This window comes from Electrophorus electricus, chromosome 2, assembly GCF_013358815.1.
Source record: "Electrophorus electricus isolate fEleEle1 chromosome 2, fEleEle1.pri, whole genome shotgun sequence".
Lineage (NCBI taxonomy): Eukaryota > Metazoa > Chordata > Actinopteri > Gymnotiformes > Gymnotidae > Electrophorus > Electrophorus electricus.
The window spans coordinates 11230279-11238513 of record NC_049536.1 but is presented as its reverse complement, the minus strand read 5'-3'; the positions used below and the strand labels follow the sequence as shown (position 1 = coordinate 11238513).

Below are 8235 nucleotides of genomic sequence, written 5' to 3'. Positions count from 1 at the left end.
GACGGGACAGTAGGTAAATTAGCATAAACCCTAAAGATAAATGCTTTTTGAAATAGATGCTAAAAAATGGGGGGCCAGGGTGGTGGCCATGGGGCACTGTGATTGGCTCACTAAGAACAGGATTATTGTTGTGTCAACATCCCCCACAGATAATAGTAATTACTGTTCTTGGTTCAGACTCTTCCGATGAGAGAAAGGCATTGGCTTAGCTGACAGCCAAAGCCTAATTACCGTGAAAGGCCAATTACCAGCTCCATTTCATTATTTAGATTTCTCCATGCAACCAAATAAAAAGAGACTCATGTAGCCCAGAGCACCAACACTGGTGACAGCTGTGTACAAGTATCTGAAGAGAAAAGCCGAAATTCAAGTAGTTGGCAATTTGTCCATATTCTTGTGAACGCAGCAACATTCTGAAGGTTTGCAATAAGGGAAAAGATGCAATGCCCACCATGACTGAGCGCGCATCATCTTCCTGTTTGGATGACTACTTCCTGTGGCATCCACTCAGGAAATAATAGTCATATCCTGTCTTCCTCTCAACTGCTCACAACAAGAAAATGCTATATATTATTCATTGTTATTCAAAGCAGTGTATAACAACAGCATTATCTGTTTCAGAGTGCCTGCATCTGCCTAAATATGCAGTTACAGAGATGGCAATTTATGTCCCTAAACCTTTAAGTATGTCTGGCAGTGATCTGAAAAGTGGCCTGACGTCATCTAGCTTGATCTGGAGCAATACAGGGAGTCCTGTCAGCAGCCTCGGTACAGGGAGATAGGTCTTTAGCTTCAAAACAGACTCACAGTGAAATCGGACTCAGGCCTGATCTAGAGAGAAATTAAACTCATTCCTGCTATAGATGTTTCCCATCCATCACTCCCACCCAGCAATGGTTAGAAAGAGACAGAATATGTGAGGAGTCATATATGCACAAATGAGACACATGGACACAGTACTAGTTGCTTATGAAAAAACTGACAGAATCCGACAGGTTTGAGCATGCGTCTGCCTGCACTGAAAATGCAACTACTCTGGAATTTTTGTGGCGATCACTTTAGAACAAGTCAGCAATGTCCTTTTGTTTCTGCACAGGGGGAAAAAAAACACCAGCTTTCAATTTTTATGCCCCCAAATATTGCTGAGCTGTGAAGAACTGCCTTCGTGCTACATGATCGTGCAAGGGGCACATGAGCAGGAGCAACCTGATCAGTGAGAACCGGACAGCAGTTTTTCACCACCACCAACCACACTGTTCAGGGGCTTAGCATCCTAAAGCTGGTGAGCCATCCCCCACCTCCCTTTCACCCCTATATTCCTACTTCTCTCACAAATTCACAACCCTGCCCTGTCCAAAGAATCTCTTACAAACTGTCATGTACCAGTGGTAATGTAGGAAAAGATCCAGAGAAGGATAAGGGGTTATGCAAGACCAGTATCACTTGATGCGTGATCTGTCTTCACCCGAAAGCCTTGAACCAACACTGTGCGGAGGGCCGATATGAGCACCATCTGTTTATGATGTGTACTCTCTGTCTCCGGCTGTGTTAAATCTCTCCATATCTAAAGCTTTGCCAGCCCCTAAGAGTGCCTCGCAGCTCCCTAATTCAAACACAGTGAAATAGGCTCATGTTCCTGTTCGCTGCACTGAGCAGGCGCCTCATGCTCAAGGCCAGCAAACTGTTCTCTCTGAGCTTGCGGAGTGCACCAAGGCACTCCTGTGGGTCCATGCCAAAGTGCTTAGCATTTAGATAACATTTGTGCAGGAAGGGACTGGTCTGCGGCAGCTTGAGAGAGGGGCATCGGGAGCCCCCGAAGGATGCATCCCGTCCTGCCGTGCCCTGGCAAAGAGGGACGTAGCCCAGGCTGCCGTGACAGCTTGGATCCTCACAGGGGGTGATGGGATACTGGAGGAGAGGAACTCACATTGGGCAGAGGGAAGGGTAGGAGCGAGCGAGGTGTTTTATAATATCTCCCACCCTGCCGAGTGCACAGTTGCTCATGGAAAATTAAAAACAAGCGCAAATGATGACCAGCATAGTTGTTCGGTTTTCTCCCTAATTGCTCTAGGATTATGGTTGGCCTTGAGATGAAAAAGCAAAACCACAATTTTGCACAGATCTGGAGTGTAGAAACAGCACACTATTTTAGGCTGAATTATACATCATTGATCAATGCACCATTTATGTTAAGAAAGAATTTGTATTAGCTGTGCCTAATTTGTTAGGAGAGGGAATGTACTGAGGATTCCAACTTATTAGACTTATTGACAAAGCAAAATGCTAGAGCAATTAAAAAAATATTCATAACTAAGAGCAGAAAGAGGTGTAAAACAAACAGCAAAGTTATGATTAAGGTTTAACATGACTCATACAAAGTAATTTGCAGACCTCAGGGCTCAGATAAAGAGCTTCAAATAAAATCACTTATGGACATATTTCTGAGTAATTTTAATATTTTCTTTTACTTTGAAAAAGACCAGAACCTAAATTTAAAATGATTCATTTCAAATGGGAAAAAATAGCTATTTAAACTAGCTATGAAAGCATAAGAAAAGAACTAACCTATTAGACCAAAACTGTGTTCCTTCTAGCCTTCTGTCTGGGGCTAGTGCTTCATTTACCAATTAGAGTAACAGCAGGGGGAAGCTCTGCTGTGTAGAGGGTTGTCACCTGTCAAACACACACACACACACACACACACACACACACACACACACACACACACACACACACACACACACACAAAGCACAAAACACAGAGTGAGGGGAGAGAAAAGAAAACTTCATTCCCCACAAATGATGATTAGCTCAGGGTCCAAACCCCCCACTGAGGCCCCAAGTGGAGTGACTGACAGCTGCGACCCCATGTGAATATGGAAGCCATCAAACTCCATTGCTTGTGCTCAAGGGAGAGAAGGCCCGGGTGATGTGCAAAACGAAGACTGAAGAGAAGGAAGCATTTAAATCTGCCACGAAAATCTCTCACACATTTTCCAGCTCTTAAAAACCAAACACACTCCCAGGATGCACTGCTTAACAAAAGCTGAGGCACCACCTGCTAGAGAGAGGCAGGCGCATCCCATCCTCTTCCATCCCGACAACACTAATACCAGTGGGCTTATTGGCCTAGTAGAGAAAGAAAGTCAGAGACAGAGAAAAAGAGTTGGAGAGAGAGAGAGAGAGAGAGAGAGAGAGAGAGAGAGAGAGAGAGAGAGAGAGAGAAAATGAGAATAAATATGTGAGAACAGAAGACAAAGCAATACAAGGAGATTAGAAGGTACCAGCATGGAGAGGATCAAGCCTTGCTGTTCCTGAGCCTCACACAGGTAGACTCTGCCGAGAGCTACATATGGACAGACCTGCAGCAGGAAGGCACAAAGCCAGGGAAAGGGCAGTGATACCAAACCAGTGATGCTCAAAGAAATTTGTTCTTAAAGAAAATGAGGGCCTAATGAGAAAACGGGAAACTGAACAATATTTAACATTAATTATTTCATTGCGCAAAAGAATCTATATATCTGAAATATATATGATATATGAAATATCACATATATTTCTGAAAATTCAGAAATAGGTAAATAGGTCTTAAAGGTCACTGCGTGGGCAATCATTTCCCCATGTCTTGTCCTATGCCGTGAGCTTTAAGACCTATTTACCTATTTCTGAATTTTAAGAAATATATATGATCATCTTATAGAGACCAGAGTAGATAAATTGACATTATTCATATACATTTACCAGTATACATAAGCATTACTTTTAAAACATTATTTGAATAGTGTACCTATAAGCCATAATCTAGCTCCTACTAGTTTTTAGCATTGTCTAGCTAGCATGATAACTGCCAGACTACAACGAATCATAAATGTGATTTTTGCATGTAGAGGGGCCTGGTGCAGAAACAGGTGGGCTTTAATGTAACACTGTTGAATGTGCCATAGTAGTTAAACCTCGCCAAGATACAAAGTACTCAAAGCCCATTTTTTCGTGCTAACTGGCCTAGTAGAAGAGAGCAGACAGTGCACGAGAATGGGAGGGAAACTCTGGCTGTGGAGGGCATGTCTCATGTATTATGAAGAGGGAGGCTGGGATCATTCATGCTTGACAGCTTCCTTCATGAAAAGATGTTAATTGTAATCTATAATGCTATAATGCTGCCCCATAGTTATTTTATTTATTATGATTATACTTAAGCTCCACCATCTTGACCAAATAAAGAAACTTGCATGACATGTGGACATTTGGTACCATGCTGCTGTATAGAACATACAGAGCCTAAGACAAGTTGAGAAGAGATTAACGTCTTTACAGAAGCTTTAGGTTTTCCTTCTGCTGAGACAAATAAAAGAAGGCAGATACAAACTAGCAGTCTTTCTGACTGTACATTCTGCTTGGCTTCAGGCTGTTGATGAGAAGGGGAGATTGAGCCTGCAGCCAGTAAGCCATGGTGGCAACCTCATTTTAGAGGCCACAGGGAAAGAGAAGGGATAGCGAGCTAGAAAGAGAGAGCGAGAGAGAGAGAAAGAGGAGCAAGAGAGAAAGAGAGATCAAGCAAGCGAGAGAACACGCAAGTGGGAGAGCGAGAGAACAAATGAGAGAGAGAGCGAGCGCAAGAAGCCCAGGTGTGGAGCAGGTGAGGCTGACCACTGCATCTCTCTCTGTGAGAGGCGACCTCCCATCTGTCCCTGGAGAGCTGAGTGTGACAGCTAAACAATCGCAGCCAGTAAAGCCCTAACGAGCTAGGAGAGAGAGGGAGAAGAGGCTCAGCTAATTATGGTGGCCCCTTTTTCCTCTCATCTCACATCCCTCTTGCCCCACAGTCCTCACTACCTTACCCACCCCCCCGCACATTCATTCTTTCTATATGTCTGTCCCTCTCTCCCACTATTACTCCCCCTGTCCCACCCCCCTCTCTCCGAGTTGGGCAAATGAGGCTGGAGTGGGGTTTCTCCTGGCTGAGCTCCAAACTTCCCACCATCAGTGTGTTGCGTATCTTAGTAGGAGAAGGGGTGTTGGGAGGAAAAGAGGAAACTGAGCACAGAAGGAGAATCAAGATGAAAAGTGACTAGTGATTGAGAAGGGACGACAAAAATGAGGTGAGAGTGCAAAGGATAGAGGAGACGGAGAGTGAGCCAGAGAGGTAGCACTGAGCTGGGAAAGACTTCTCCTCGGCTTGGCAAGATCGGCCACTTGGAGAGGGCGAGCTCCAGGACAATTAGCATCTCAATACCTCTCATGGGAGCATTTGTAACACCAGCTACACACTTGAAACATCCCTCTCTCTTTCCCTTTAACTCCCTTACTGCCCACTGTCATTGATTTTGGAATCTTTTGTGGAAGCTTTAGGCATCAGTAGGTTTGGCCCAACACACTGTAATTAGATCCAGTGTATCTGTAGTAGTTTAGATTACTATTTACCTGTTTCATGTGATCTGTTTAATGAGGTATATAATTATGTGCTCATCATCATCATGATGATCACGATGCTATGAATTTTATTTAGTTGTTATTGCTGTAGACTATTAAGTGATTTCAATAGTTCTTTGAACTAGTTTTTAAGAAAGGAAGTAGAACAGTGTATGGCACAGTTATGTAGTCCAAACAAAGGTCAAGCATTTTTATTGTTTATTTTTGCTTCTAGTGGGGAGTGACTTATGATTTATGAGGTTACTACAGCACTGAATAAACAATCAATCAATGAAATAATCCTGCTTTTATATCTTCAGGCCACAATCACACAGCCTGTCTTATGAGCCCTAGATGCGAGGGTCTAGGCCTTGGGACCAAACTTGCCATTTGCTGTGACCAGTTTGTGTCCCAGTTCCCACCCAGCCAAGTGGACCAGCAAAGGGCCAGCACTGCAAGCATGTGTGAGGGATCACCACGATCCTCCTGCTGGTGATGTTAAAACTGATTCAAGCAATTTTCTTTAAACCATCTCTCTTTTGTAAGGTCAGGTGACCCAAGTTTCTGTTCATGTGCCATGAGATCTGTTCATGGTGCCGTGAGATTTGGAGGCAAAGCAAACTCACACTGGAGACGAGAAAATACAGATCTGGTCTCCAAACAGTAGGGCAGTATTTGAATGACAGAGATTGAGTCTGCTGCACTGCCCATCGACCTTAAAATTATAGTCCAGTTATGCAATTCTCCTAAATTGAAATGCCAGTCTTTAAAGGATCCAGATTCCTTGCTCAAGCCAATTTGGTGGTGTGAACAGATTCAAGGGTACTGTACTGTGTGTGTGTGTGTGTGTGTGTGTGTGTGTGTGTGTGTGTGTGTGTGTGTGTGTGTGTGTGAGAGAGAGTGTGAGAGTGTGAGAGAGAGAGAGAGAGAGAGAGAGAGAGAGAGAGAGAGCGAGCAAGCATGTCTGTTTGCAAGAAAGATGTGATGTTTTTATTTAAGGCGAGCTTTTTGGGTAATGTGTATGCATAGGTGTTTTCTGTTAGTGTAGAAAAGAGGAGAGACCCCAACCGGACTCTTCAATCACACAAAGCCATGGTAGCCATAGGCAAACATTACCAATTAGATACAGACTGCATCCAACCCTACCTTCATTAGACTGCATGCATGCTCACACACACACACACACACACACACACACACACACACGCGCACACACGCACACACGCACACCCCTAGCTGACCCTGACTTCATTAGACCAAGAGGGCAGTTAATCTGACAGTCTACAGAAGACAAGATCACCCACTCTACCCCTCCCACACCCCCCATCCTACCTCTCTCTCTCTCTATCACACTCACACACACACACACACACAATCTGTGGCAGGGGTGACCGGGGCAGCATCATATCCACATACACGATGTTGACGGCAACAGGTGCAGTGGCCAGCGGCCATACAATCAGCAAACAAACAGGCAGCTTAGAGCAGGACAAGTGAAGGGAAGCTTGGAAGGCAGGGGCAGTGGGAAGGAGGAGGAAAGACATTTTACCTTCTTGCAACATGCATGCAAAAGATGCTTCAGGGCCACTATGGAGCCCCTGCTAAAATACCACTGTGGTTATGTGGGTGGGTGTGTGGGTGGGTGTGTTGCTGTGATGGTCCGGAAGGCTTAATTAGTCAGTGCTTTAGAATAATCACACACTCTAGAAACAAAAGTAAAACATCTGGTTAAAATGCACAGAAATATGCAGATTTCTTTTGAAGATTCTGAATGTCTCCTGATGGTCCCTGGTCTGTGTACTTGTCTATTTGAATGCACTTAAGAAAGCATGAGAAAAGCAAGAGAGATATAAAGTGTGTGTGTGTGTGTGTGTGTGTGTGTGTGTGTGTGTGTGTGTGTGGCGGGGGGGGGGGGGGGGCTAAACCAGCTGGCCTTTGATTGTAACCCAAGCCATCTTCTCCCTCTTACCCAGTAAAAGGGATGAGATGCTTTCAGCTCATCTCCAGTTTCAGTTGGACTCCTCTATCAGTGCTGAGGGAGGCTTATTCTCCCCTCCATCAAATGCACCACACACTTCTCCCACAAGTGTGTACACCAGCACATTTATGTGGGGCGATGGGCAGTACCCAGTACTACTGACCAGCAATGAGAAAACAACTACGGATTTTCATCAGAGACATGCCCGTCCTTAAACTCAGGAGAAATGGAAGGGGGTGGAGAGAGGGGGGCGTAGTCCGATTTCACTCATCTAGTTGCTAGTGGCTTATTGATCGCACACAGCGACTCTCATAGCCATTCATCACAGGTTACTCAAGCTCTTAGATGTGTGTGTGCGAGCATGTGTGTGCAGGCGTGTGTGCACACTGTAGATAACTCCAGTGATAGCTACTCCCAGGGAGCTGCTGCAAGCACATCCATTATTCGAACAATGAGCTGCACCGTGACCTGCAGGACAGCGCAAACTGCTGCGGCCCTATCCAGGCTTGCCTCCTGTCCTCCTTTACACCAGCGGGAAAAATGGCCCATTTGAGAAAATAATAAATAAATAGAAGGAGGCATTGTCTTCTAGAGTCAGCCAAGTGCCACTAGCAAAGCTGCTTCATTGCAGATAGCAGCACAACTGCCTGCAAGATGGCCAGGTTGCTAAATTATGCTCTCTGTGTGTGTGTGTGTGTGTGTGTGTGTGTGTGTGTGTGTGTGTGTGTGTGTGTGTGTGTGTGTGTGTGTGTGCACGCGCATGTGCATACGCATGTTTGTGTGCAGACAAGTGTGTGGTAGTGGTGAAGGTGGTGGAACCTGTCTAAAGGTGCAAAGAGAACATAATG

General features: G+C 44.9%; 1 protein-coding gene across 8 annotated transcripts in view; it reads right to left on the bottom strand.

The window, feature by feature from the left end:
• The window catches only part of plxnb2b (plexin b2b), a 94372-nt gene that overhangs the window by 63482 nt on the left and 22655 nt on the right, over window positions 1–8235 (bottom strand). For 2 of the 8 annotated variants that reach the window (XM_035535967.1, XM_035535987.1), the window contains 3 exons: window positions 3285–3362; window positions 3059–3129; window positions 2566–2673 (listed from right to left, as the gene is read on the bottom strand). The exons of 4 other annotated variants lie outside the window; for them this stretch is intronic. The gene's annotated coding sequence lies outside the window, so the exon portion shown is untranslated. The remainder of the gene's footprint in view (window positions 1–2565; window positions 2674–3058; window positions 3130–3284; window positions 3363–8235) is intronic. 2 more of the 8 variants (XM_035535972.1, XM_035535975.1) reach the window with 1 other exon arrangement.